This window comes from Megalobrama amblycephala, linkage group LG9 (genome assembly GCF_018812025.1).
Source record: "Megalobrama amblycephala isolate DHTTF-2021 linkage group LG9, ASM1881202v1, whole genome shotgun sequence".
In the NCBI taxonomy this organism is placed as follows: domain Eukaryota; kingdom Metazoa; phylum Chordata; class Actinopteri; order Cypriniformes; family Xenocyprididae; genus Megalobrama; species Megalobrama amblycephala.
Window position 1 is genome coordinate 14,192,625 of NC_063052.1, and position 27,099 is coordinate 14,219,723.

The 27,099-nt window shown below is 36.9% G+C and overlaps 1 protein-coding gene across 1 annotated transcript in view; it reads right to left on the reverse strand.

Moving 5' to 3' along the window:
• csmd3b (CUB and Sushi multiple domains 3b) overlaps positions 1 to 27,099 on the reverse strand; it is a 521,564-nt gene that overhangs the window by 454,011 nt on the left and 40,454 nt on the right.

Below are 27,099 nucleotides of genomic sequence, written 5' to 3' on the forward strand. Positions count from 1 at the left end.
TAAAATATAGGATTTCCATTGGCCTCATGACAGTAGCTTCTAATTGAAGATTGCTTTAATTATACAAACAAGCTTTCCTTCACTCAATATGTTATTGAATTCCACTGAAAGCTTGTGAGACAGGTCCTCTTTAAAATAATAAAACTGCCAGGAATGAACGTCAGACTGTACTGACCATGAAGCCAATCCTCAAGCTTACACTCTAAAATCAACACTATAGCTGAATAATTAAAGGGATATTTCACCCAAAAATGGAAATTTGATCATTTTATGATCACAGAAAATGACCACATTGCAGCTTTTAATCTAAAGAAAATTTAACAGCTTTTCTGTCACAGAAAACAGCTGTACACTCGATGTTGCACATTGCAGCAGCTAGACAGTGAATTCGTATCCCTTTGAGCTTTGTAAGTTGTAATTTATTGCCACATTGTGAGAGGAATTGATCTGGGTACGTTTCAAACGGACCGCCATTTTGCCCTCTCTCACCCACGAATTCAACACAGAAGCGACTCAAGCAACCCAATTCCCTGAATCCAATCTGATGACTAATGAATCAACGGAACCAGTTCTATCGCATATTGCAACACAAAACCTGAGCAGATAACATCAGTTTGGAAGGCAAAGTCTGTCCAAATCTAATCAACGCTGAGCTGGGACAATCATTTGGAATATTTGTGGGAATGTGGCCACAATGAACCACATTAACCCAGCATTCAGCTCACATCTGGAAGGTATTTCATCTGTCTTTGCCCATCAGTCTCTAAGCTTTAAGGTTGCAAACGCATACGTGTGTGTGTGTATGTGTGTTCAGATGTGTTTTATTCACTGGCCCTGGGCTATACAGTAGATAATCATCACATGTTTATGACATAAGGGTCTGAAGAATCAGACTAAAAATCAGAGTTTCATGAGTCCAGTGGATGGCTATATAAAAATATTATACAGTGATACTCAAAATTGAAACCCTGAAAGAGTCAGAATGCTTTTCAATCAATCAATCAATCAATCAATCAATCAATCAATCAATCAATCAATCAATCAATCAATCAATCAATCAATCAATCAATCAATCAATCAATCAATCAATCAATCAATCCACATTTTATTTATTTATTTATTTGGGAAAAAGTTTGAATAATAATAATTCATAATAAACTACAGAATTAATAAAAATGTCAAAGGTTGTGCTTTTTCACCAGTTTAAAGGGGACCAATTATGCCATTTCACAAGATGTAATATAAGTCTCTGGTGTCTCCAGAATGTGTCTGTGAAGTTTCAGCTCAAAATACCCCACAGATCATTTATTATAGCTTGTCAAATTTGCCCCTATTTGGGTGTGAGAAAAAACACGCCGTTTTTGTGTGTGTGTCCCTTTAAATGCAAATGAGCTGCTGCTCCCTGCCCCCTTTCCAGAAGAGGGCGGAGCTTTAACAGCTCAACAACAACAAAGCTGGAGAATCTCACGCAGCCAACATGTTCTCGGGGGCGGGGTTTATGTAAATTTTAGGGTTAGTGATGTCACCAACCCGGGGTTTGTTGTAGTCCTTAAAAAGCGAATTCTTTAAAAGAAAATATTCCCCTTTGCATTGAAATTTGAGTGTCATAACTTTGTAGACTCTGTTTTTGCTCTAACAGCAACATTACACACTAACTAAAGTTAAAAAAGTGAAATCACAATCAACCACCCCTTTAAAAGCATACTTTGTTACATCATTTGTAATAAAGCAAGTGAGTAAATCTACCATTATTTAACAAATCTGAAGGAACTATATTTGAAATAATGATGTATGGATGGATGTATGGATGGATGGATAGAACTTCTGCAACTTTGCCTCTTTTTTATTTTGTCAAAAATATTCATTCTATCTATTCACAACCCTAGGCATGTGTACGATCTGCTTCCTGCCTCCCCTGATTGTTCAGTGGCCCGTCAGTGATTCAGCGTGAAGGGTGGAGGCCCTCCAGGCTCTAATTGCGCCATAAGCTGCCATGGGAAATTAGCACCAACGTGGTCGCCAAGGAGTGTGAGGAAGAAACACTCTATCACGCACACACACACACACACACACACACACACACACAAACAATGATTAGTTTCAGCATCTCAGAGTAGAGCAAAGGGACTGACTGCGTCTGTGAGGAGGCAAGCCAGTCATATGGTCACTGATGGTCAGTTTCGTGGGTTGTAGATTTGCTATGACAACATACAATGGTATATTTTGCATGTGCAATCTAACAAAATATGTGTGCTTTTTGATGAATTGTGGGGGATTTTGCAAAATGGTTTGACATCCATAATATATGTAGTAAATATACTTATATATTCATGTTAATAGTCTATCGATAAAAGCATATGATATTTTCATATTTTAAAACCCTGATATTCAGTGGAAACCCATTATTGTCCATAAGCACTTGATCGTAATACCTAAATCAAATTAATACCTGCGTATTGGCTGTAATGAATTTGCACAGGCATTTACCAAATCTGAATGACTTTCAAGCTTGATAAATCACTTGCAGATGCAATTTATTCTGTTTGCACTGATACCGTCCTGTATTTTATGCATATAAAAGGACACCAAAACATATTCATTAAGAAAAACAAGACACAGCAAGACATGCCGTTTTGCACATCTGAAAGACGCAATGACAAAAAACGAAGTTAGTAGATCAGCTCTGGCATTCCTACCAGCAAACCTTTATTAAATCACAGACTAAGTGTAATCAAAGCCATAAAATGCATGCAGAGAACAAAGATTTAGCCCAAAGTGGCATTTACTGGTTACTTTATGATGCAATAAGAAATGCCACACTTTATTCAGCATCACACGTAATGTATATTTTATTATGTATCTTTGTAGTGGGCTAGAATCAGGTCCAGGGATATGTGAGGAAATATTGCACTGCATGCAATCATTACTAAAATATCAGTGAATAATGTAGACAGTCAGGAATGGAGTGGTGCTATAAAAGTATTTTTTATTGCAGTTTTTAAGAATTGATGCTTAATAGAAGCTACAAAATAAGGAACATCTGTTAGCTGTGCCTGTAAGTATGCTTTAGTCTTAATTTGGTAGTATTTAAAGGTAGATTAGATTTATATGCACTTACAAGCCACAATTTGCAGAACAGCAAAAGAAAAGTACAATGTTTATCAATGAAAAGAAGTAAAATATAGCTATTAGATGGCTAGCACATTAGCTTAGCTGAGTTTCAAAAGAAAGTTAAATGTGTTAAAGCTAAATGCACAACGTTTCGTACATCGCCATATGTATCAATTGTTAAAGTAGTTTGAGGTATTTACTAAGATAGTTTCCAAGGGACCATAACACATGATACTAGCCATTCTAAGATTAGTTTAGGGAGTAATGCAGGTTAAAGAGAAGTAAATGCTACCCACAAAGAGATAGTTTTCCTTTGGTGAGGAAATAAATCTCTTTCATTGCAAGCGTGTCCCCCTTATTAGAGTCCCCAGAGATGGAAGACAGCTGGAAGATTGTCCAGTTCTCACCCTTACTTAAGTAACAAGATTAATACAGAGATTTTAGCCCACTCCATCTAATACGAGGACTAAAAGAGCTCAGCATAGCATCTGAGAAGCTCCTGATAAACCAAACTGACATACCCATAATGAAAAAATAAAACACCTAATTAAGATTTACTATTTATCTCTCTTCTCTCCCTTAAGGGGCTAATTAACATGGGGATAGAGGTAGAAGTGTAGTAGAGCTGGCTATGTGGACTTAAGGCACCTACACATCTCTAGCAGAACAGAAAAGATCCCACAAGACACCTACATTTTCAGGAGATTTTGCTGTAGATGAGGTGATCATCAGCTTAGAGAGAAGAATCGTTGAATCATCTGACCGCCTCTGCCCATTATGAACATTGTGGGCTTCTTTTTTGAAGTTTAATACTGAGTAAATGTATGGCTTGAGGGAATGATCTCAAAAGTTTCTTGGTGATTCATGTTGTAGGGTAGAGTTTAAGGAGAGGATGTAAGCTTCTTATGAAGGAAGGCGCTAAAATCTTGACTCACATAAACAACTTCACTTGAGCCAGTGATGAAAAGGAGATCATGAAAAGTTTGGCATGTCGTAAGCTTGAGCAACATCGAAATTAAACTAACCACAATTTATTTCATTTCACAAGGATTTAAGAAGATGCTCCAATAGAAACATTAATTGTTAGCCAAGGTGATCAATTATATGCTTTTGCCATTTATTCAGCATAGTAAGCAAACATACTTATTTTAAAGATATGTTTAGAGGCACAAACTCCATTTTTCCTATTAGATACGGTATGTTAGGTAAACTATTACTATTATGTAATTGTTGGATGTGTCAAGACCTCCAAAAATCTTTGATGGAGACATTTGGTGGCCAAACCATCATCCTTTAACGCAAACCATCTTGGATCAGCTATAAAAAACAGTTAACATGTTCCAAAACACCTTAAAGCTGTGTTTTGGCACATATTAGCTGGTTTTCTATCTGGTCCAAACTAGTTATTAGCTGGCCATCTAACCTCAGCCATCTTGGAAGAGCAACAAACTAGCTACCAGTTGATGATTAAGTAGTAGTCTAACAGTTTATGACCAACTTGGACCAACTAGAAACCAGTTAACATGTTCCAAAACACCTGGACACTGTGCTTTAAAACATATTAGTTGGTTTATAGCTGGTCTAAAGCAGTCGTAATTTAGTCATTTACCTGACGCTTTTCTCCAAAGCTAGCCATCTAACCTGGGCCATCTTGGAAGAGCAACACACCAGCTACCAGTTGGTAATTATGTAGTAGTCTAACAGTTAATGACCAACTTGGACCAACTATAAACCAGTTAACATATTCCAAAACACTTGGACGCTCTGCTTTGCTGTCATCTAAGCTGGTAGACCATCTTGGACCAGCATCAAATCATCTACCAGTTGGCGGTCAAAGGGTAGTCAATCAGCTAATGACCAACTTAGGCCAGCTAGAAACCATGTTTCAAAACCATGGAAGCTGTGATTTGGAACATGTTAGATGGTTTCTAGCTGGTCTAAGCTAGTCATTAGCTGTCCATCTAACCGGGGCCATCTTGGACCTGCAACAAACCAGCTACCAGCTGGTGGTCAAATGTTAGTCTAACAGCTAATGACCAACTTGGACCAGCTAGAAAACACCTTAAAAACACCTTAAAGCTCCAAAACACCTTAAAGCTGTGTTTTGGCACATATTAGCTGGTTTTATATCTGGTCCAAGCTAGTTATTGGCTGGCCATCTAACCTGAGCCATCTTGGAAGAGCAACAAACTAGCTACCAGTTGGTGATTAAGTAGTAGTCTAACAGTTAATGACCAACTTGGACCAACTATAAACCAGTTAACATATTCCAAAACACTTGGACGCTCTGCTTTGCTGTCATCTAAGCTGGTAGACCATCTTGGACCAGCAACAAATCATCTACCAGTTGGCGGTCAAAGGGTAGTCAATCAGTTAATGACCAACTTAGGCCAGCTAGAAACCAATGTTTCAAAACCCCTGGAAGCTGTGATTTGGAACATGTTAGATGGTTTCTAACTGGTCTAAGCTAGTCATTAGTTGTCCATCTAACCTGGGCCATCTTGGACCTGCAACAAACCAGCTACCAGCTGGTGGTCAAATGTTAGTCTAATAGCTAATGACCAACTTGGACCAACCAGAAACCATTTAACATATTCCAAAACAACTGGATGCTCTGCTTTGAAACATATTAGTTGGTTTCTAGTGGGTACAAAGTAGTCATTAGGTTGCAGCTTCAGCATCAGCTTCAATTTGGATCCAGCCTCTTAAGACGACCTCAGATGAAGAGATGGTGCCAACTCCTGCGAGGACTTCAGAAGACGCAATCATCTGGATCAACATGCACATTGCCCAATTTCTTTATCCTAATTATTGTTAATGTAATTCATTTTTCCAGGAGCTCATTGCTTCTACCTTCAGTTAAACTGCTAACAGTGATTGTAAATTAATTGCCTAAATTATTACATTATTTGCTAACTGCATTCTTAAATTGTGATGTTGACATGCATTCTCTGTAAAGCTGCTTTGAAATGATATATATCGTGAAAGCGCTATACAAATAAATGTGAATTGAATTGAAATGTGAATTAAGTAGTAGTCTAACAGTTAATGACCAACTTGGACCAACTAGAAACCATTTAACATATTCCAAAACAACTGGATGCTCTGCTTTGAAACATATTAGTTGGTTTCTAGCTAGTACAAGATAGCCATTTGCTGGTTATCTGTGCTGGTAGACCATCTTGCACCAGCAACAAACCATCTACCAGCTGGCAGTCAAGGGGTAGTCAAACAGCTAATGACCAATTTGGGCCTGCTAGAAACCATGGATGCTTGTGATTTGGAACATGTTAGATGGTTACTAGCTGGCCCAAGCTAGTCATTAGCTGTCCATCTAAGCTGGCAGACATCTTGGGCCAGCTAGTAACCAGTTAGCATGTTCCAAAACACATGATAAGATGTTAGCTGATTTCTAGCTGGTCTAAGATGGTCAAAGTGGCACTAATAATCTGCTTTCCTCAAGTGTTTACCACTTTGTGCTTATTATTATGTGTACACACTGCTAATTGCTCATTTTCTTGCAGAGATAGAAGCATGTCTTGCTCTTTTCTCAAGCTGTTTGTTGATCCCGACACTATGTAGATGTTCATGCTGATTGCTGAGGTGTGAGGCGAGGTGGTATGTTCGTCCTCTCTTCTTGTCCAGGTTTATTTGGCAAAGGTTTGTGTCTCGTTTTTACCTTGGCAGCTGGCCACTCTTTTCTCTTTTTCTCTGTATTTCACTCGTGCTTCCTCCTGCCACCCCATATTTACAACAAAGGCTGGCGCCACCTGGGTCAGCGTTTCCACATCACATCTTTCTTACCCCTGACAATGCAGCTGAGTAGTCTGGCAAGACTCTGTCTTTAAGAAAGAAAGAAAGAAAGAAAGATCAAGCTTATTTTTACCCAAGCATAAGCCAAGACCTCTCTTAAACAAGACCTATCTGTACCATGCTATATCGATTTGAATCTGCTTTAATTCCATTTGAGAGCATTTAGCAGTTTCTGCAGTCAACCTGAATAAGAACAACAACTGAATGTGTACAAGTACAATATGTTCGGGATAGATTCCATTTAAATTCAGCCAGTTTAGCTAATGCACTTGAATTCATTTATGCACTAGTAAGTGATGTTTGAACATGAAAAATGATAATCAACATTTCAGTTTTTGTACCTAACATTTTGGACGCCAATCATCTATGATGACACCACAATAACAAACAAGCATGCATCAAAGTACTCGATCAAATTTCATATAGGGTTCTCGTTGTAAAGACCATAAAAATCCCAAACTAACACAATATCTGATGCCATGAACCTGGTAAATGTTGGTCAATCAGTGACCATTGTTCTCTGATGCAGCTGAATGCATTCAGTCAAAGTAGCTGATTAATACAGTAAATGCTCAATGAGGTGATAGTTACAATTTCCTGCTAAATGTAGCAGCACTGGCATATTTATAGCACATTTCATTGATGGTAACACTTTACTTAAAGCCTTTATGTGTAGTGCATTTTAAAAGCATTTTTAATTATGCCTTGTAATGCATTGTATGGTCTCATCAATAATTGTAACCACAGTTATAATACTTATCTATTCATTGATCAACTTTAGAAAGTATAATGCATTAAAACACATGACAAACAACCAGATGTAATGAGGAATCTTCAAATACTATAATGCATTTTAACTTTGGTTACAATTATTTATGAAAAGACATAATGCTTTATAACGTACATTATGAATACCTTGCATTATATATAAAGGCTTTAAGTAAACTGTGTTAGCAAAAAAACTAATCACATGTGTAATGACTATGCTTTTAATTTTAAAAACAACAACACAGAACTTAATCCACAAGTGAGTCGAAATTTGCTAACCTGCCACAGGACTTTGGATGCCAGATTATTATTAAACCTCAAATAAAGCTTTTCTACAGATAAATGAGATTTCTAAAGGAAGCGAGGCTTTCCCTTTAATGAATTATTAAACTGCACTCCCCAATGACAAAGTCTTTTTAAAAGAAACGGTCAGATGAAAGGAATATTTAATTCCAATTCCTTACTTCTAATTCTCAGTAGACCATGAAACAATAGCCCCTATCACAACGAATGAGAATTTTCCCCATCTAAAGATGCTCTGAAAAAATGACACAAATGCAGAGATATTACAGTATTACAGATATATAGTCTAATCATCTAATAAATCTAGTGAGCTCATCAAATGCTCATGAAAAACCTGTTAACTGTTTTGTTTTTAAGTTAAATGTCATTTGCACTGTTGTTAATGGCTTGCACTGTACCAAGTATTGATCGCATTCGAACATAAAAATGTAAGCAGCAAATTATGCTGTGCACTAGGTGCATTTGTTCTACTAGATATATGCATGCACATATTTTTGTGCTTAAAATATCAACTATCCACGTGATTCATGCAAAGGGCATTATAGATGCATAGCACATACAATTCAATACATTTTGAGACATAACTTCTATAAGCCTGTATAAAAAGAAGACAATGTCTATAAAGGTCTATAAAATAACCTATTTCCAGACATAGTCCTTCAGCACCACTTGTGGCTCCAATTAACTGTGGTTTAAGGTACACGAGGACCGAATCCACCGGACAAATCTAATTTATCCATCTAGCAACCAAAACAACACTGAAGTATTCACTCCTGACCAGAAGGTGTTGCTTTTTCACATCCCTCCTTTATTATTTGATAGGGCTAGCAGAATATGTCTACTATGAAGGTGTTTATAAGATTTCAGTGTATATCTGCTACAACTAATCAGCAACCTGAAAACTTATTGTGACATTCAGATTTCATGGGAACACTGTCCTCACTGGATGGGGGAATGCTGTCTTCTTAATGCTCGACTGATATGACAGCAGTATCCTCAAGGTAGGACCCTATGATTCAGAGGATAGATGGAGTTCTTGAAGACAAGATGAAACCAACCTGAGGGACGGTTATAGGTGGTATGCAAGAAAAACACACCTGAGAGACTGAAGAGAGAGATCCTTGGCGAGAAAGCTTGAGGAAGCCGTGAAATGCATGTAGAGTTTCAAAGGGAAATGTGTGTGAAATGCACACAGATGTTTTTGAACAGTGTCTTGATATATCTCTTTGGTTCCTACATTTAAAAATCGCACACTATGTGTTGTGCAAAATTCTGAATCGAAGAACTGGGTTCCTGTCAGTTAATTTGTTGGAATCTGAATTGAATTGTCCACACACCATAGCAGGTTAAATTGGAATGACAGGATTTCTGGAGAGAAATTCAACACAGGTAATGCATTCTGGGAAATGAAGTGTTTATCCACCCTGAGGCACAAAACTTTATTTGTAAAGGTGCAGTCACATTTACCGTTGCATGCAAAATCCAGTAATTTCAAGAGGAATCTACACAATCAGAAGTTTCAGATGAGGGTGAAAAAAGAAACTTGCTCAGATTTTACCCCATTGTCCTTTAAATGTCACTGATGCTAGGCCCTCGCCATCACTGCATATCCCCCCCTTCGCACCGGCACACAATCTATACTGTCACATGTCACTGACAGACAAAATGAGCTCTTAGCAATGTATAGAATGCATTTAACCCCTGCTGCCTTGCACAAAAAGACCATTGCTTTAGGCGGTATGAGTAAGACAGAGAACGAGAACGATGACAGATCAGCTCCCTCAGACAGCATGTCGTTAGCATGAGCGGAAAATGGAAGAAGGACGAGACGGAGGAGAACCGATCAAACTGTCAATCACAGGCCAGATAGTGTTATTGGAACGCGGTGGCGAGGCGGTGTGAAAAATGACACGACCGTCACCGTGAGAGGTCGTACATCACGTCTGTCTGGTAGACCGAGCTTTGTTTGTTGGGTGATAATTGTTGGGATTAAGCGTCTACTGTCACACGAATTAGGAGTGAAGACGCACAGTGGGTCACACATTTGCCGCATGACATTAATCACAATGATGGTCTAAATCATGCATGTAATATGAATCTTGATTGGATCCATAACTGAACCATAATACAAAACAAAAGCTTTAATATTACAGTGCTTGGCACTAGAGTTTGACAGCATTAAGCAGGGGTTTTTAGATGACTGAACAAAGCATTTCACTAATTTGATAATTTACCAAAGGCAAGCACTCAATCTTTTGGTCCTTTCTCATGTAGGGCCTGATAAAAACAGGTTATTATTTTTCTTAAATTCTGTTTTATTCAATTTTATCATGAAAACATTAAATGTTAACACTGCATTTTTACAGTAGCATAATCTAAAACAGTATTGTTTTTAGATTACATTTTACTGTACATTTCTATAGTACTTTCAGCAATTTCACGTTCAAAACCGAGCTTTTATTTTGTGTGTGTCCCTTTATATGCAAATGAGCTGCTGCTCCCGGCCCCCTTTCCAGAAGAGGGCGGAGCTTTAACAGCTCACGCTTCGGTTGCTCAACAACAAAGCTGGAGAATCTCACGCAGCCAAAATGAGGATTGTCAGTAACGGTGTTCAGCCTTACATTGTTCAAACCGGAGTCGACACTGATGGAGAGACTCAGGAAGAAGTTACAACTTTTAGAATGAAACTGGACGTTTCTGAATGGTTAGTGGAGAAATTTATGTAGTTGCTGTGGAGTTGATTCAACTCATCCACTAGCATGTGGCGTCATGTTAAGGGTCCAACCTGATACTTGCAAGGTGTATCTAATAAAGTGGCCGGCGAGTATATATATATATATATATATATATATATATATATATATATATATATATATATATATATATATATATATATATATATACACACATACATACACACAAACAAACATTAATTATATTTAATTAAATAACAGTCTGTACCACTTTAATAATCGTGAATTGCATCATGCAAATAACATGGCCCTTCTCGTGAAAACATTTAATCACTGATAGCACACTCCTATTATCCAGGATAGGTCTGATGTTCCATGTAGACAGGAGGGATGCATCAATACTTGGGAGTCTAGTGACTTTCCAATTCACTGCATATATATGTGTGTGTGTGTGTGTGTGTGTGTGTGTGTGTGTTTCTGGGTGATGAGGATTAATTAAAGGGGCATCGGTTACATGTCGGGTCGTCTTGGCGGAGCTGATCGATCCTGATGGCTCCTCAGTCCTCTAATAACCCAGGCAAAGCCCTCCAGCTGTCTCCCATGCACACACACAAATCCACAGCAAACACCCTCCGCACCTGCCTTAATCAGCCTGCTCGCAGTCACACTCTCTTCACGCTGTCTGTCCGACTGTCTCTCTCACACACACACACAAACACACACACTCTCTGTCACAGGGTAGTGGCTGACACTAGCTCATTAGTAAAGGTAGGCTTTGTAATGATCACTAACCTAATCCTACACAACTCGTCTTCTGTGATAGAGAAAACAGGCCTGTCTGGGTTTTTAGATGATTAGGAAAAATGGGGAGAAAAAAAGCAGGGCAACTCGTTTTTTGGAAAGCTTAATGGCCACAAAGCAGGATTTCTTTAGACTCAAGAGAAGCGGTTTTCATTTTTTTAATTATTTTATAGAATAAGGATGCATAGGCTTTGGTATTTTATATTTATACTATGTTATATATGGTTATTATATGTAAAAATCAACAACAATAAGGTTACATATAATATAATATAATATAATATAATATAATATAATATAATATAATATAATATAATATAATATAATATAATATAATATAATATAATATAATATAATAATTTAGTCACACATTTTTTTCTGTAATTAATCAAGTTTAAAAGATTGGAGTTTTTAATTTTTTTCAAATTGTAATAATTTCACAGTTACTCTCAAATTAATGTAGAAACAACTTAAATACAGTGTATTTTAAATATTTGTTTAATGGCATCTTTTTTATGAATGAATGCCATTATCACTGATACTAATGCTGCTACTGATGTCTATATGAAAATTATTATTTTTTTCTAAACATTAATTACAGACATTCAACATTACAGTATAACTGAAAGCTATCAATTTCAACATTTATTAGGCTTTAAAAAAAACAACAACTTTTTATTTCAAGCAAACTTAAAACAATCTTCACATAAACCCATTATAATAAATGTCATATTTAACTGTGGCCTGTCAGGTAGCAAATAAAGAGAAATAAACGTTATCAAACATTTTACAGCCTTCACTGCATAAATTATACATTAAATATAGATTAATTCTTATTAAAGCTAAAATTTTCCCTTTTATCTTTGTTCTTTGATTAACATTAATGACAGACATCACAGCAACTGGTTTATTAGGCTGCTGTCACTTTAAGAGCAGCCGAACATGACATGGATCTGATGCGCATCTCATTTCCTCACAGCTCTTTAAAAGTCTTTTAAGATGTTATTTAGCTCATTTAAGATGACACTCGACAAAACGACCATTTCGGCATAATTCTCTGTTATTGTTTGTTCAAGTGCAAAAGAGAGCTCCATACTGACGCGTGTCTTTCTGTGCACACGAGTCGTGTGTGTATCTTGTTTGTTCGAATCGTTTAAAAGCATTTGCATGATTAACCCTCTGGAGTCTGAGGCTGATTTGGGGCCTGGAGAAGTTTTGACATGCCCTGACATTTGTGCTTTTTTCAGTTGTTCATAAACATATTAATGACAAAAGTGTCATTACACTGTATTCAGCACAAACTAGGCTACCATAATATGTGAGGAACATGTATGCACATGTTTGTGTTTTTGAAGGAATAACGTTTATGCATGGTTATTGAAAAAACAAAAAAATTAAGTCACTGAAATAAGGCCAAAAATATTAGAGTTTTTGCTTCAAAATTATGTAAAAATTATAATGCCTACTTGTTCATATAAAACAATATATTGATTTAGTTTTTGTAAGACACTTTTTGTCAAGAAACACAGTATGCGTGGAGGCGTGAATCTTCATGAATAATGGGTCATTTACACCTGAGAAGACAAAAGAATCGCATAAAGAACCTCTAATGGTGCTGCATAATAATGAGGCCTTCAGGTAGGCTGTGAAAACCCTCTGTAATCATGTGTCAGCTCAATTTAAAATAATGGTATTCTATTATATTCTTTAAAATATAATGTATTTCTGTGATGCAAATAGTCTGACTATAGGTTTTTAGTTTAAAAGCATGCACATTTGGAGAAATATTGATGGATTCTCATATGTTTATGTCAATTTTCTATACAGATTTTATTCTATACAGAGTTTATTGATAGCGTGATCATATAATGTAACGCTAGCCAAAAAATGGATGCTGCTTTAATTGCATTAAATATTTTTAACACGTTAAACTGAAAAAAAAAAAATCAAATTTTGACAGCACTAAATATAGTAGAATATTTATAAAGTACAAATACCATATTAGGCAAATGTCTGGAAGTTCAGACTGTCTTTGTGGATGCTGCTTTTCAGTTAAGCTTCCCACTTTATTTGGGCTTTCATTCTAGCCGACAGATTGCTTTGCTCCAGACATTTCAGACATCCTCTTGCCCTCTTTCACCTCTGTTGTGTTATCATTTCCCTCGCCTCTTTTCTGTACAGTTACATCTTCAATAGCATCTTTCACACCCTCAGTCATCGGTCTGTACTCTCACAGATAGTTCTGTCTCAGTTTTCTGGATTGTTAAAATTGCTCCAATAATGACACCTCCAAAACACTTCAGCCTACAGCTGGATATCTGGAAATTGAGAGAAGGATGAAGGTGGAAAAGGTGCTGAAGCATGGAATCATTATTTATAACCACATGAACAGAGCCTGTGGAATGATGTTTTTCTTTTTACTTTTGAATCTTTATTTATCGAAACCATGACCTTCACATAAGGACACTATAGAGCGGTTCCCCGGCGCATGGGCACAATGGCTTTGGTACCAAATCAACCCAGTATTCTTTTGGTTATTATCTCTGAATCTTACGGTGGCCCAGTAGTGCACAACACAACGAAATTAAAAAAGCAAACATAAGTTCACAACACAACGGAAACAAGCCACAACACAACGAAATAAAGCCACAACACAACGGAATAAGCCACAACACAACGGAATTAAACCACAACACAACGGAATAAGCCACAACACAACGGAATCAAGCCACAACACAACGGAATCAAGCCACAACACAACGGAATAAGCCACAACACAACGGAATTAAACCACAACACAACGGAATAAGCCACAACACAACGGAATCAAGCCACAACACAACGGAATCAAGCCACAACACAACGAAATAAAGCCACAACACAACGGAATTAAACCACAACACAACGGAATCAAGCCACAACACAACGGAAATGCTCCCGACCACTTGGGGGCTCTCAGAGCTAGGTAATATTACTATTCCTTGCCACTGTTCTATAAAGTCGACAGTTTTACAAAGATATCAATACCATGATTAGTTTTAAGTATGTAAGCATTGTATATCGACATGGTATATTAATTAAAAATCAACTATGTTCACAATAGCTTCATATTTATACTTGTGAATGATTTGACGCGATACCACGGCGCATGATAAAGGGAACATCCACCAATTCCACCAAGTGGTTAAAACGTATAATTTGTATTCATTAAAATTACTTTTAACATTTAAAAACAGACATGTTCAAATTCCAAAGGTTGTTAGTTCCTGTTGGTAAGACTGACAAGCTTTGGAATTTGAATATGTCTGTTTTTAAATGTTAAAAGTAATTTTAATGAATACAAATTATACGTTTTAACCACTTAGTGGGATTGGCAGACGTTCCCTTCATCATGCGCCGTGGTAGCGCGTCAAATCATTCACAAGTATAGGCCTAAATATGAAGCTATTTTGCACGTAGGTGATATTGAATTAATATTTCATGTCGATATGCAGTGGTTACATACTGTTTAAACTAATCGTGGTATTGATATTACTGCCGACTCTATAGAACAGTGGCAAGGAAAACTAACTTTACCGAGCTCTGAGAGCCCCCTAGTGGTCGGGAGCATTTCCGTTGTGTTGTGGCTTTATTTCGTTGTGTTGTGGCTCGATTCTGTTGTGTTGTGTCTCGATTTCGTTGTGTTGTGAACTTATGTTTGCTTTTTTAATTTCGTTGTGTTGTGCACTACTGGGCCACCGTAGAATCTTAACCACTACACATAACTACTACAAAATAAATGCCCTCTGACAGGTTTCTGCTGAAACTCATGAATAAACCCGTGACCTTTACATCCTACACTCTACAAACAAAGCTATTTCTAACTTCCTGAATAGCATTATGCTAACTTACACACACACAAAATGCATCTTTTACACACTCTCATATAATTTCCAACTTGTATGCTGTGTATTTTTTCTTCCGTGGAGCACCAAAGAAGCAAATTTGAAGAATGTTCAAGCCTTCTTCAGTACAACAACATGCTGAACCATTATTGTCTATATAAGTGTGCACTGTTTCTGAACTCCCTGAAATGCCTCCATTTAAATAATTCCTGCCCACGGCATACACAAAATAAAGGGGCGGGGCCTGGTTGAGTTAAGTGGTAAGGGGCGGGACATTTCCCCAACACGCTCGAAGCGCTTGACCAATCACAAACCACTGGTCCAGCCGACCAATCAGAGCACAGTGTGCTTTTCAGAAGGAGGGGCTTCATAGAGACAGGAACTAAACAGAGCGTTACTGACAGACTGGGAAGAGAGGAGCTGCAACAATGGAGTATTTGTGGAAAATAATGTGTTTTTTGAACATTCAAGCATGAAAACCTGTTCTGGTAGAGCCCAAAAACAAAATCAAGACTTTGTAAAAGGGTATAATAGGTCCTCTTTAAATGACAAGCTCAGTGGCGCACTGATTAAAGCTCAATGATTGAACCTTATGGAATTAAGACCTGCAGCCTTTTGGTTTCCAGCCCAGAACTTCAACCACTTAGTTACATCACAGCTTTCCCTTCAAATTGGAAAACAAAGAAAGAAATTAATTTATTCAGATTTTTCCAATAGTTATGGGCAGTGCTTTGACATGTAGCATGCCAGTGTAAGGGAACCAACTGTTGGTTATTTTATTATTTTCCCCACAGGTAATGGTTTCAGAGCACAGAAAGCATCTTGATTTAAACAAGCTGGAGGAGCTGTGAAAGTGAAGGACGCAGCTGGTCTCCTGCTTTAATAAACCAGTGTCCTGAAGTAAAGTGGAACGCAGCACCTGTGTAGCTTCACACCAACGCCGTCACCTCTGGCCTACTGTGCATCTTGACCAATTGTATTTTACTGCATTGGATCGTCTCTCCCTCTTGAGTAACCCTTTCTGACCTCAGATCCAATGAAGGAAAACCCCTAGTGAGAAATGTGGTCTATATCTGGCAGTCTTTCACATCGAATGACTTCCCAATTCATATCCTCTTAGGGTTTATGCTAGCCCTTGAATGAGTATATATATTCCTTAAATTCCTGTATTTTAGGACAAGAACCAGAGAACATAAATCTGGACTGTGGAGATTTCATTATTATGAAAATGAAAGAACAGAACTGCTTAGTTGCTGCAAAAAGGTGGACTGCTATAACATGAAGTTTTCTAATGACAGGATAGTCAAAAAGAGACATTCAAGGTATCAAGTGCAGCCGTGTTGACTCAAGGACTAAACTGTGTATTGTGTGTCTGTGCCTGTAAAAGAGACAAATAAATAAAGGAAGACAAATGTGGGATGTAATTGTGACTACATAACATGAGTCATTCCTTCAAACCTCCATGCTGAAAAATCACATTCACACATGGAGACAAAAGCATCAACATTCATATTTATGAAAGCCTGAGATGTTGAATGAAAGGGAAGCAAAGTCTATGTGACACTGTAGTGCAATAAAAATCTACAGTAATATTCTGTACTTGTTTGTTTAAATACATTTTAAACATTATAAATGTTGACTAAAAGTAATACAGTTGTTTTCTATAACTGAACTAAAGCTGAAATAAATTATAAATAATAGAGGAAAATCTTAAAATAAAAATTAGAAATGTTGCCGTTGCCTTTGCAAATGGCAACTTGCTGAATTAAATGTTTATTTCTATTTTTCTTTCTTTTTTTTCCCCTAAAATACTAAAATTATTAAGACTGAGAAAAGTAATGCTATACTGAAACATTTAAAACTATTAAAACTAATAAAACTGACAAAAGCACAAAACAACATTACTCAATCTAAACTAAAATTACACACACACACACACATATATATATATATATATATATATATATATATATATATATATATATATATATATATATATGTGTAAATGTAAACAAACTTTTATTTTAGATTCTATTTATCGCAAATAATCGATCTGACAGCACTAATTGTTTTATATTAATTTGCTAAAACTTAGATGCTGGCAAAGGTAAACGTAAAATTAACATATCCAATATACTGACTGATACGATAAATCAAACAACAACAAAAAAAAATGCCTATAATTTCACACTTCATCTTTAAATATGCAAAAAAAAAAAAAAAAAAGTTTTGATATATGGGTCATTGATGAATAAGGTTTTTTAAAAGTGTAAAAAAAAAAACATGGAGATAATGCATGGAGATTTTGAAGTTTTATTAAGTGTTAAAAATGAGATTATATGTTTTTATAATCAATTAGCACTGCTTTTGTCATTTTTACTAGATGGACAAAAATTTGTCACAAACAAGTCAATCGGTTTTATCAAAATGTTAGGTTTTACCAATTGTTACTTTTGGTTATACCGAATGACAATATTTTCAAACAATGCTAACAGGCTGATATCTAGCAAAAGAACAATCATTTTTATATTTAGTACAAGTCTTTAAAATATTACAACATCTTCCGTGTTTTATAGCGGTTGTACCGAATGACCTGATGTTTCAGGACATGCATATGAGCAAGTGAAAACATGAATTTTTCAAATAGTTAAAAGAGAGTGAGTTACTTTGCTTCACGACCATGTGGTCCTTTGCAGGTGTCTGAATGATGTCACATCCTGTCACATGATACTGACCGCATGACTTGATCCAAAACCGAATGACCTTTTGACACTTCAAAATCTTTAAAATGCCTTTATATGTAGCAAAATATAATTACAACCTTTTAAATTCAATAAAAGAGATCTAGTTGTACTACCTTACATACTTTGAATTGTCATATCTTTGTTTTTTATTATTATTAAGGCCTTTGGACTCATTGACCCATGTACATTAGTTATTATACTATGTTACAGGTATTATATGCATGCTAAATCAAGTTGCGGAACACAATTAATGCAATATTCTCTGTGCATGTTTATATAAATCAATGACCAGAGACATTACAACTTATGCAATCTATAATGCATCTTATAATTTACAATCAGAGCATGAAGAGGGTGTTGAAGCAATTAGGGGGTCATATTTCTGTCTCTGCCCCGATTCGCAGCTAAAACCCTAGTCGATCTTTAGCACAACACCTTCGGGCCGGCCAGTTTCTTTGTAGTAAGTGAGATGAGCAAATGAGCAGATGTGGATGTTTCTCTTCCCATTCAAAGGTACCATTAGAAAGAGTTTCAGTGGATGCAGCAGCATTTACTCTTTTGATCTTGCTCAATTACTGGTAAGTCAGGGGAAGGCGGGCAAATGGCGGAACCCCGCTGAGAAAAAGACCATGAGCATCGTGATAGTAGACCTGAGGTTTGAATAAACATTTAAGTTCCAGAGTCACTGCGAGGTTATGAGAGCCCTGCGGTAAAACCGTGCCCAGGTTATACTTCGACCTACCCGAGAGCATGGCATCTCTGAGTAACACTGTAACAGACATCACGTGAAAATACATCTTGACACATTCATCAACACTTGATCTACCGATGCCTCCGCAGCTATTATAGCAAACACTACACCTGTGGCTATCTGTAGCACACTTATCACATATTCAGAGCCTGAAGTCTTACTGACATGTCAGCATGTCATGAGGCCATTGTTGCTGCTTCATTACAGTGACTAACCTATGGTAGATGATTCTTACTGTAGGCTCAGAGCAGAGCGAGTCTGTCTCTGCAGGTCTGTCACAGCACGGTGCCGCTGATACCGCTGATCTCAAGGACTGAGCACGTCTTTGAATGAGAGGGATTTGACACAATGAGATGGTGCAACACAAAGAGCTTCATTTCCATACAGCTTTTCTTCATGAGAGTAGAAATTCATGCTTTTCAGCACATACCTTTTGAGCTTTGAATCAATTCTGCAGCTGCCCTAAAAATAGTTTCTGAACTCACCTAATACCACACACAACTCCGACCTTGGGTGCTTGTTTTCATGTGACCTTCTCTCTACATACATATTTGGGAAAATTCTGGTCAAAAGTCCAACATTATTTAGACAGTAGAAAGTAGCCTGAAGAAAATTTAATTTGATGTTTTTGTTGTTGTTGTTGTTGTTTTTTTCATAAATTATAAATTTCTGGTCAAAAGTTAATCATTATTTAGAAAGTAGAAAGTAACCTGAAGATTTTTTTTTTTTTTTTTTTTTTTTTTTTTTTCATAAATTATAAATTTCTGGTCAAAAGTCAATCATTATTTAGACAGTAGAATGTAGCCTGAAGAAAAATACATTTTATGTTTTTTTGTTTGTTTGTTTGTTTGTTTGTTTGTTTTTGTAAATAATACATTTCTGGTCAAAAGTCAACCATTATTTAGACAGTAGAAAGTAACCTGAAGAAAAATTAATTTTATGTTTTTTTGTTTGTTTGTTTGTTTGTTTGTTTGTTTTCGTAAATAATACATTCTGGTCAAAAGTTAAACATTATTTAGACAGTAGAAAGTAGCTTAAAGTATAACTCTATAATATTTTGTCTAAATAAATTAAAAATAAAATGCTAAAATTAATCATTTTAAATGCTACAAGTAAATTTTATAAAGAATTAGTAATATTTAGTAATTAAATAATATTTATAAAATAAAAAAATACTAAAATGAATAAAAAATTAACATTTTTTTTTTAAATCTCTAATATCTCAAAAAATGGTGCTGATAGAACAGAAAATGGCCTCATTGTATGACAAATGTTGTGAAAGTTATTTTGCATATATATATTTGTGATTCAGAAATAATAAAACTCTGATCAATAAAAAGTCAATCATTATTTAGATAGTAGAAAATAGCCATAAGCATCAATATAAATATAATATAATCATTTGAAATGCTAAGTAAATTAAATTTAGACATCAAAACATTAGGAATATTCATACTGAGATCACATTTAACAGTGTTGTTAGTTTTAATTCAATATTGATAAAGTAAAAATAAATAAATAAATAAAATAAAAATAGACAAAAAGTAAAAACTAATAAAATCTCAAATATTTTTTAAATCCGATACTATACTGATAGAACAGAAAATGGCCTCAGCTGTGCTACAAATGCTATGAAAATTACTTTAAATCGGTGTAGCTGAAAGAGCCAAACTTGTTAATCAGAAGTGGGTGTCCACCTACTTTAAGCCAAATAGTGCATATATCCTTTTTCCTGATGCTGAAACTCAGCCCACTTTGCATTAGCATCTTTTAACATGAGTGGAGTGGGTGTGCACACAGGTCAAAGGGTCTCAATCTTTGTGTGTGTGTGTGTGCACGCGTATTTGTGACATATCAGGACACAAATGTGTATAATGACATGGGTATGACAGGTATTACAAGGAGAGGGTGACTTATGAGGACATTACACCATGTCCCCATTTTTCAAAAGGCTTATAAATCATACAGAATGAGTTTTTTGAGAAAGTAAAAACGTGCACAGTTTCCTGTGATGGGTAGGTTTAGGGTTAGGGGTAGTGTAGGGGGACAGAAAATATGGTTTGTATAGTATAAAAACCATAACGCCTATGGAATGTCCTCACAATTCACAAAACCAAACCTGTGTGAGTGTGCATGCATGTGACAACTAGGCTTGAAGAGGCTCTCAAAATCCAGAGGGTCTCTTCCATCTGTGCCTTTCCTCAGAATGGCCAGACGTGACAAAGAATGGTCCATTTCCCATCATGCCTCTATACGCTACACTTGAGATTAAAGGAAGAAGATGCTTAAGAAATGTACAACACACATATATATATACACATGTATATATACACAGTATATATAAGCATTTAACAATAAATGCATTCCTTGCATTCCTGACCATGTCCAACCTTAATTCTTAACAATATTAATTGCACCAAATCACTTTAATGAATGTGGACTAATGGAAGGATCTGAAAGCTCTCATCATGCATGTCAAACACTCATTTTGGAAAACCTGATGGATTTGAAGCCCAGATCAAATGGATATGCAAAACACTTTAAAGCAGCTGCTTTATCTAGCCTTAGCACTTGCTGTTATCGTCTACTATCCATTCATGTATCAAATTCAAACGAGTGTGTGACAGAGTGTCTGTGTCATAAGGAGAATCCCCGCTACATGAGACACAAACACTCATATGCTTGTATCAGCTCGTATCTGCTGGTTACTATGGTAACCAGGGCTGTGCCCATTAGCCTTGTTCACTGAAGACAGAAGCAGGAAAAGAGAGAGAGGCAGAAAGAAAGAGTGGGGAAAAGATCATGCAAACACTTATATGAATAAAGGAATGTGGGAGCGATGAGGTAGAACTGAACCTTATTTGCCTCATGGTAAAAACAAGCCCAATTTTCTGCCATTTCAGGCAATTTGCCATTGAAAGTGAGGATACTTTTCATTGGCTTTTGTAATACTCATAGGTGTACAACAGATTCCTTGCATCCTTTATTTTTTCTGTTATGCTGCACAGCAGGGTGCTTCAAAATGTGCTGCTAGCGTTTCAACATGAAACCTTTCTTAAATTACATTCATCACATATACAACAACTGATATTCATTATAAAATGACTTTGCAGGCAAATGTTTTGTGCACACCGACAGCTTGAATATATCAGTTTGATCTTTACCGCAAATTCTAGACTCAGCTGAACCGAAAGAGGAAATGCCCTTTTCTTTAAACAAACACGAGTTGAAATACAACTAAACACAAACTAAAGACATAAAAGAAAACTACTCAACATTGGCCAACAAAAAAGACATAAACAGTATTCAAAAACAGAAAACAAGACAGATTTCCACACCCCTTGTGTGTCCACTGGATATAACATTCAGCTACAGCAGTAGTTTAACACATTTTACCATAATTTAATCCACTTAGCAGAATTCCACACATATTCCCCCACTATCGGCATAGAAAATGTGAAAAAAAATGTATAGAAATCTATATTGGTATATGCAAATGATAAGAGAGAACACAATCAAGGTAGAAGCTGGAAACATCTGACAATTAGTGATGTGTGCTTTCGAAACACTGCTTCGTGAAGCTTCGAAACCTTTATGAATATTTTGTTTCGAATCATTGGTTCGGATTGCGTTTCAAACCGCCAACGTCACGTGATTTCAGTAAACGAGGCTTTGTTACATCATAACTGTTTCAAAACAAATTCCAATGTTTCATCGCTGGGGGGTGAAGATCTCTGTGAACAACTGAATCATGCGGAGTCACTGAGATTTGCCCCCCCAGTGGCGAACCCTTGAACAACAGTCTATGGTTTTTATCTGATCTCTGATCAGTTTTATGCCCTTGTAGATGGTTTAATGAGACATGTATATAATTAAAAGGAGCAATAGTAGTCTCTTAATGGAATCTTAACAAGCTCTGAAAATTGATAAAAGAATACATATTACCCAGACACTTATTATTTAATGATATTAGATGATTAGGTAATTGTATTTGATGGATTATATGTTTTATGCTGTTTTATGCATGTTTGGCCTGTGTTTTTGTTGCATTTACTCTGTTTTGAGTGGCAGGTGTCACCAGCGTGTGGCATTTCGAATGCTTCGAAACAGTGAATCATTTGGCGAAACAATTGGTTCAATTGAGTTGAAGCTTCGAAAAGCTTTGTTTCTCCCATCGCTTCTGACAATAAAATACTTTTCAAAATAAAAGTCACGGACCAAAAAACTGACAGAAATGTTACACTACAGCTGCACGATTCTGGATCAATTGAATCACAGTTTTTTTTTGTTTCAAACAGAGATCACAATTCTGAACAGACAACTAAACAAAATAACATGCAATTTCCTAGATCAGTGGTTCCCAAACCTGTCCCGGAGGACCCCTAGCCCCGCACATGTCTCCCTATTTCTGACACACCCATTTCTTGCTGTCTCTACTAATGAGCACATGAGTTGAATCAGGTGTGATAGATGAGGGAGACACAGGCTGCGTCCGAAAACTGGAAAATGCTGCCTTCTGAGGACACATTTCAAGGTAGTAAGGCATCAAGGCACGTCCGAATCCAGTGTTAGCTTCACTTCCTGTCTCACGAGATACCTTCCTCAGATCGATTTTTGAAGGAAGCATGGATGTATCCTTAGCTGCCTTTGATATCCCACAATCCTGTGCTTTCCATTCTGTGACAGTTGAGCTAGAAACATAAAGATGGCGTCCGAAAGTTGCATTTGCTGCTCAGTTTGTGTATAAATGTACAATTTTGACCAATATATTTCAATTTTGATATCATTTCTATCGAGAAATTACTACTGTAATAATTAAATATTTGTTTAGTTCTCACCAAAGCTCGCGCTATATTGCTGTAGATCATTAAACCGTTAGGCTGCCTCAGAAGTCTGTCTGAAATCAGTTTCGTGAGGTGCCTTCATGCATAAACGCTGCCGTTCAAGTCATTCTCTTATAAGACAGCGAGGCAGCAAGACAGCTACCTAGGTTTTTGGACGCAGCCATACAAAATGTGCAGGGCTGGGGGTCCTCCAGGACAGGTTTGGGAACCACTGTCTGAGGTTTCAATGAATGATTCAATGACTCACTCATGAGACTTCACTTGTTTCGTTACTGGATGAATCAGCATTTTTGAACGAAACTCTTGACCACGGTTTGTGTCTTGCCCGGAGAGGGTTGAGTAGAACCGGTTGCATTTGGTGCCGTGACCCGGATCAGACGTACATGTACAGTAGTGGGCAAAAGCAATGTCCGGTATAGAAAAATACTACTGGCATAACAATGCAATCGATACAATCATTATTTGAAGCTCCAAGTTACTTTCAAAAGGTGATTTGCTCTGTTTTGATCGCTAACATAGACATCAGTGTTTATATCCAAATTATAAACGTTTCTGTGATAATAATAATACTTGTAACAGAAATAATGATACTGTGTGGTTGAAAAGACCCTTTCATACCAATCGCAACAGATCACAGTCTTTTATTGATTAGGCTAATCAAGCAGCTCTATCAGACACCAAAACTAAAAATCTTGTGACAAGCCCCCCTTCTTTTTTTAAAATAGAATGACATTGTTTGTTTTCTACAATCAATCTAAATGCTAACTCTAAAGCAATTCAAAAGCAGCGAGTACCCCAGTCAAACCTCTTGATTCTTCAGTTCCCCATGAATGCTTCTCATGATAGACTGGATTTAGAAACGCAGGCCTTTTTGTTTAGTTGTTAAGCCTTTGCTGGCTAATTCCATGCATATATTAGCACAAAAAGACCTCATTATCAGACCATCATCTTACAAAAAACAAAAACAGGATTGCTGTTTTATTCTTTGTTGGTGCATTTCTCTTTAATCAGAAGATTACAGAAAGGGCACATCAATGATTAATGTCTCTCGTATAATTATTATAACAGTTGTATTGATGGTATTTATCATGCTGTCTTGAAGAGAGCATGTTTTATTGTGTTCTCCTGCAATTAGCCTATTGTGTAACGACAGACTTAAGCTAACATAATGAATACTGTAGTAAACACATAAATGATTCTAGCAGGCGGGGTCGTTGGGTTAAGAGAAAGGAAAATAAGGCGAGGAATAATGGTTGCTTTTATGCTATATTTGTGTTTAGCAGAGTGTTGTGTTCAAGATTTAAAAGTCAAGGTATTTTAAAGTTGGGGAAAAAAAATCACTTATATAGTCAAATGCAAAACATCCAGCTAATTTCCATTCAGTTTCCTTTTGAACTTGAGACCGGTATCTCATTTTAGACCCAACAGGGCTGTCAGCATTCTCTATGAGCAATTGCTGGTTGGTGTCACAGTTTTCACAGGATTCTTTGCTCAGTTCAGTTTTTTAAAGCTCTTGATCATATGACAACAAGTCTTTATTTTGTTCTGCTGGGCCAACTTATGCAATGCAGCCTATATACTGCAAACTCATCATAGCAATGCTCTCCTGAAGGCACGGAATAAGTAGTGCATGTGAGCAGTCATTATTTAGCATGAAATTAAGCCTTAACTGCTTTCATTACATAGGGGCGTCTACTGAGCCAGTGGCATCAAAGTCAACAGTCTCACAAGGAAAAAAGCCTTTGTTAAATTGAGTGAAAGTAAAGCATTATATGTGACAGGCATCTGTGTGTTTAGTGCACTTCCCAATAAAAGCAGATGGAAATGACAAGACATTGTTGACGGAATATAGAGAATGTTACAGCTCCAAACTATCATGTCGGAGACCACGGTATGCTTCCTGCGCGGAGCGGGTCAAGTAGAACCCATTACATTTGGTGCCGTGACCCGGATGGGAGTGAGGTTTATGAGGGTGAGTGTAACTGTCGTATGCCAGTAAGAGCTGTGCGTGTAAACTTCACTCCCCTGATCACAAGAGGCAGTCCTTAGTCTCTTTGTTAGAGCGCCAGACTCCCACCTCAGAGACCACGGTTCGTGTCCTGCCCGGAGTAGAACCGGTTGCATTTGGTGCCGTGATCCGGGTGGAGGCTGCGGTCTTTAGCCTCCTTGTTTGAGTGCCCGACTCCCATGCCAGAGACTATGGTTTGCGTCCCGCTCGGAGTGGGTTGAGTAAAACTGGTCACACTATTACATGCAAAATGATCCATTTGGTTAAAAATCTGGCAGACATACATGTACAGTAGTGGGCAAAAGTAATGTCCGGTATAGAAAAATTGACATGATGTAATATAAGTCTAAGGTGTCCCCTGAATGTGTCTGTGAAGTTTCAGCTCAAAATACCATAGATTTTTTTTTAAATTATTGTTTTTATCTGCCTATTTTGGGGCATAATTAGAAATGCGCCGATTCAGGCTGCGTCCCCTTTAATTGCTCGTGCTCTCCGCCCCCTCCCGAGCTCTCAACTCTATCATGAGACTGTCCTCCAAAAAAAAACGACCCTATAGGTCGTTTTTCAAGCACCTTATTACGATATTACGACCTATATTTACGTTTTGAAGTCATGTGCCCTCTAGTGGGCGTAAAAATAATGACAGTGTCGTGTTACGTCTGTCATCATGAAATGACGTATTACTTCATTTAAATGCAATATGTGGACTTTTTACACCATTTCTCCTATTTCCATTTACCAAAACTATTTTTTTTATTAACGACTACACCCACCCCCATCCCTAAACCTAACCTTAGTGACTTATAGTGCATACACATTTTATGAGCACATGTGTTCCCTGGGATCGAACCCACGATCGCATGATCACATGATTGCATATTGTTATTGCAATGCTCTACCAACTGAGCTAAACGAAACCTGAAACATGATGCAGATAAAAGGGAACAATGCATTAAAATGAAAATGTCCTGTTGTCGAAAGGGGCGCAATTTTAGCAAACGCTCCTATGGGTCGTATTTCAGGGAAGTGACAAACAACCTATTTGCATAAACAAAGTTCACACAGCTAATATAACCCTCAAAATGGATCTTTACAAAGTGTTCGTCATGCATGCTGCATGCATACATCGTGCATACATCGGATTATGTGAGTAAAGTATTTATTTGGATGTTTACATTTGATTCTGAATGAATTTGAGGCTGTGCTCCATGGCTAACGGCTAATGCTACACTGTTGGAGAGATTTATAAAGAATGAAGTTGTGTTTATGAATTATACAGACTGCAAGTGTTTAAAAATGAAATTAACGTCGGCTCTTGTCTCCGTGAATACAGTAAGAAATGATGGTAACTTTAACCACATTTAACAGTACATTAGCAA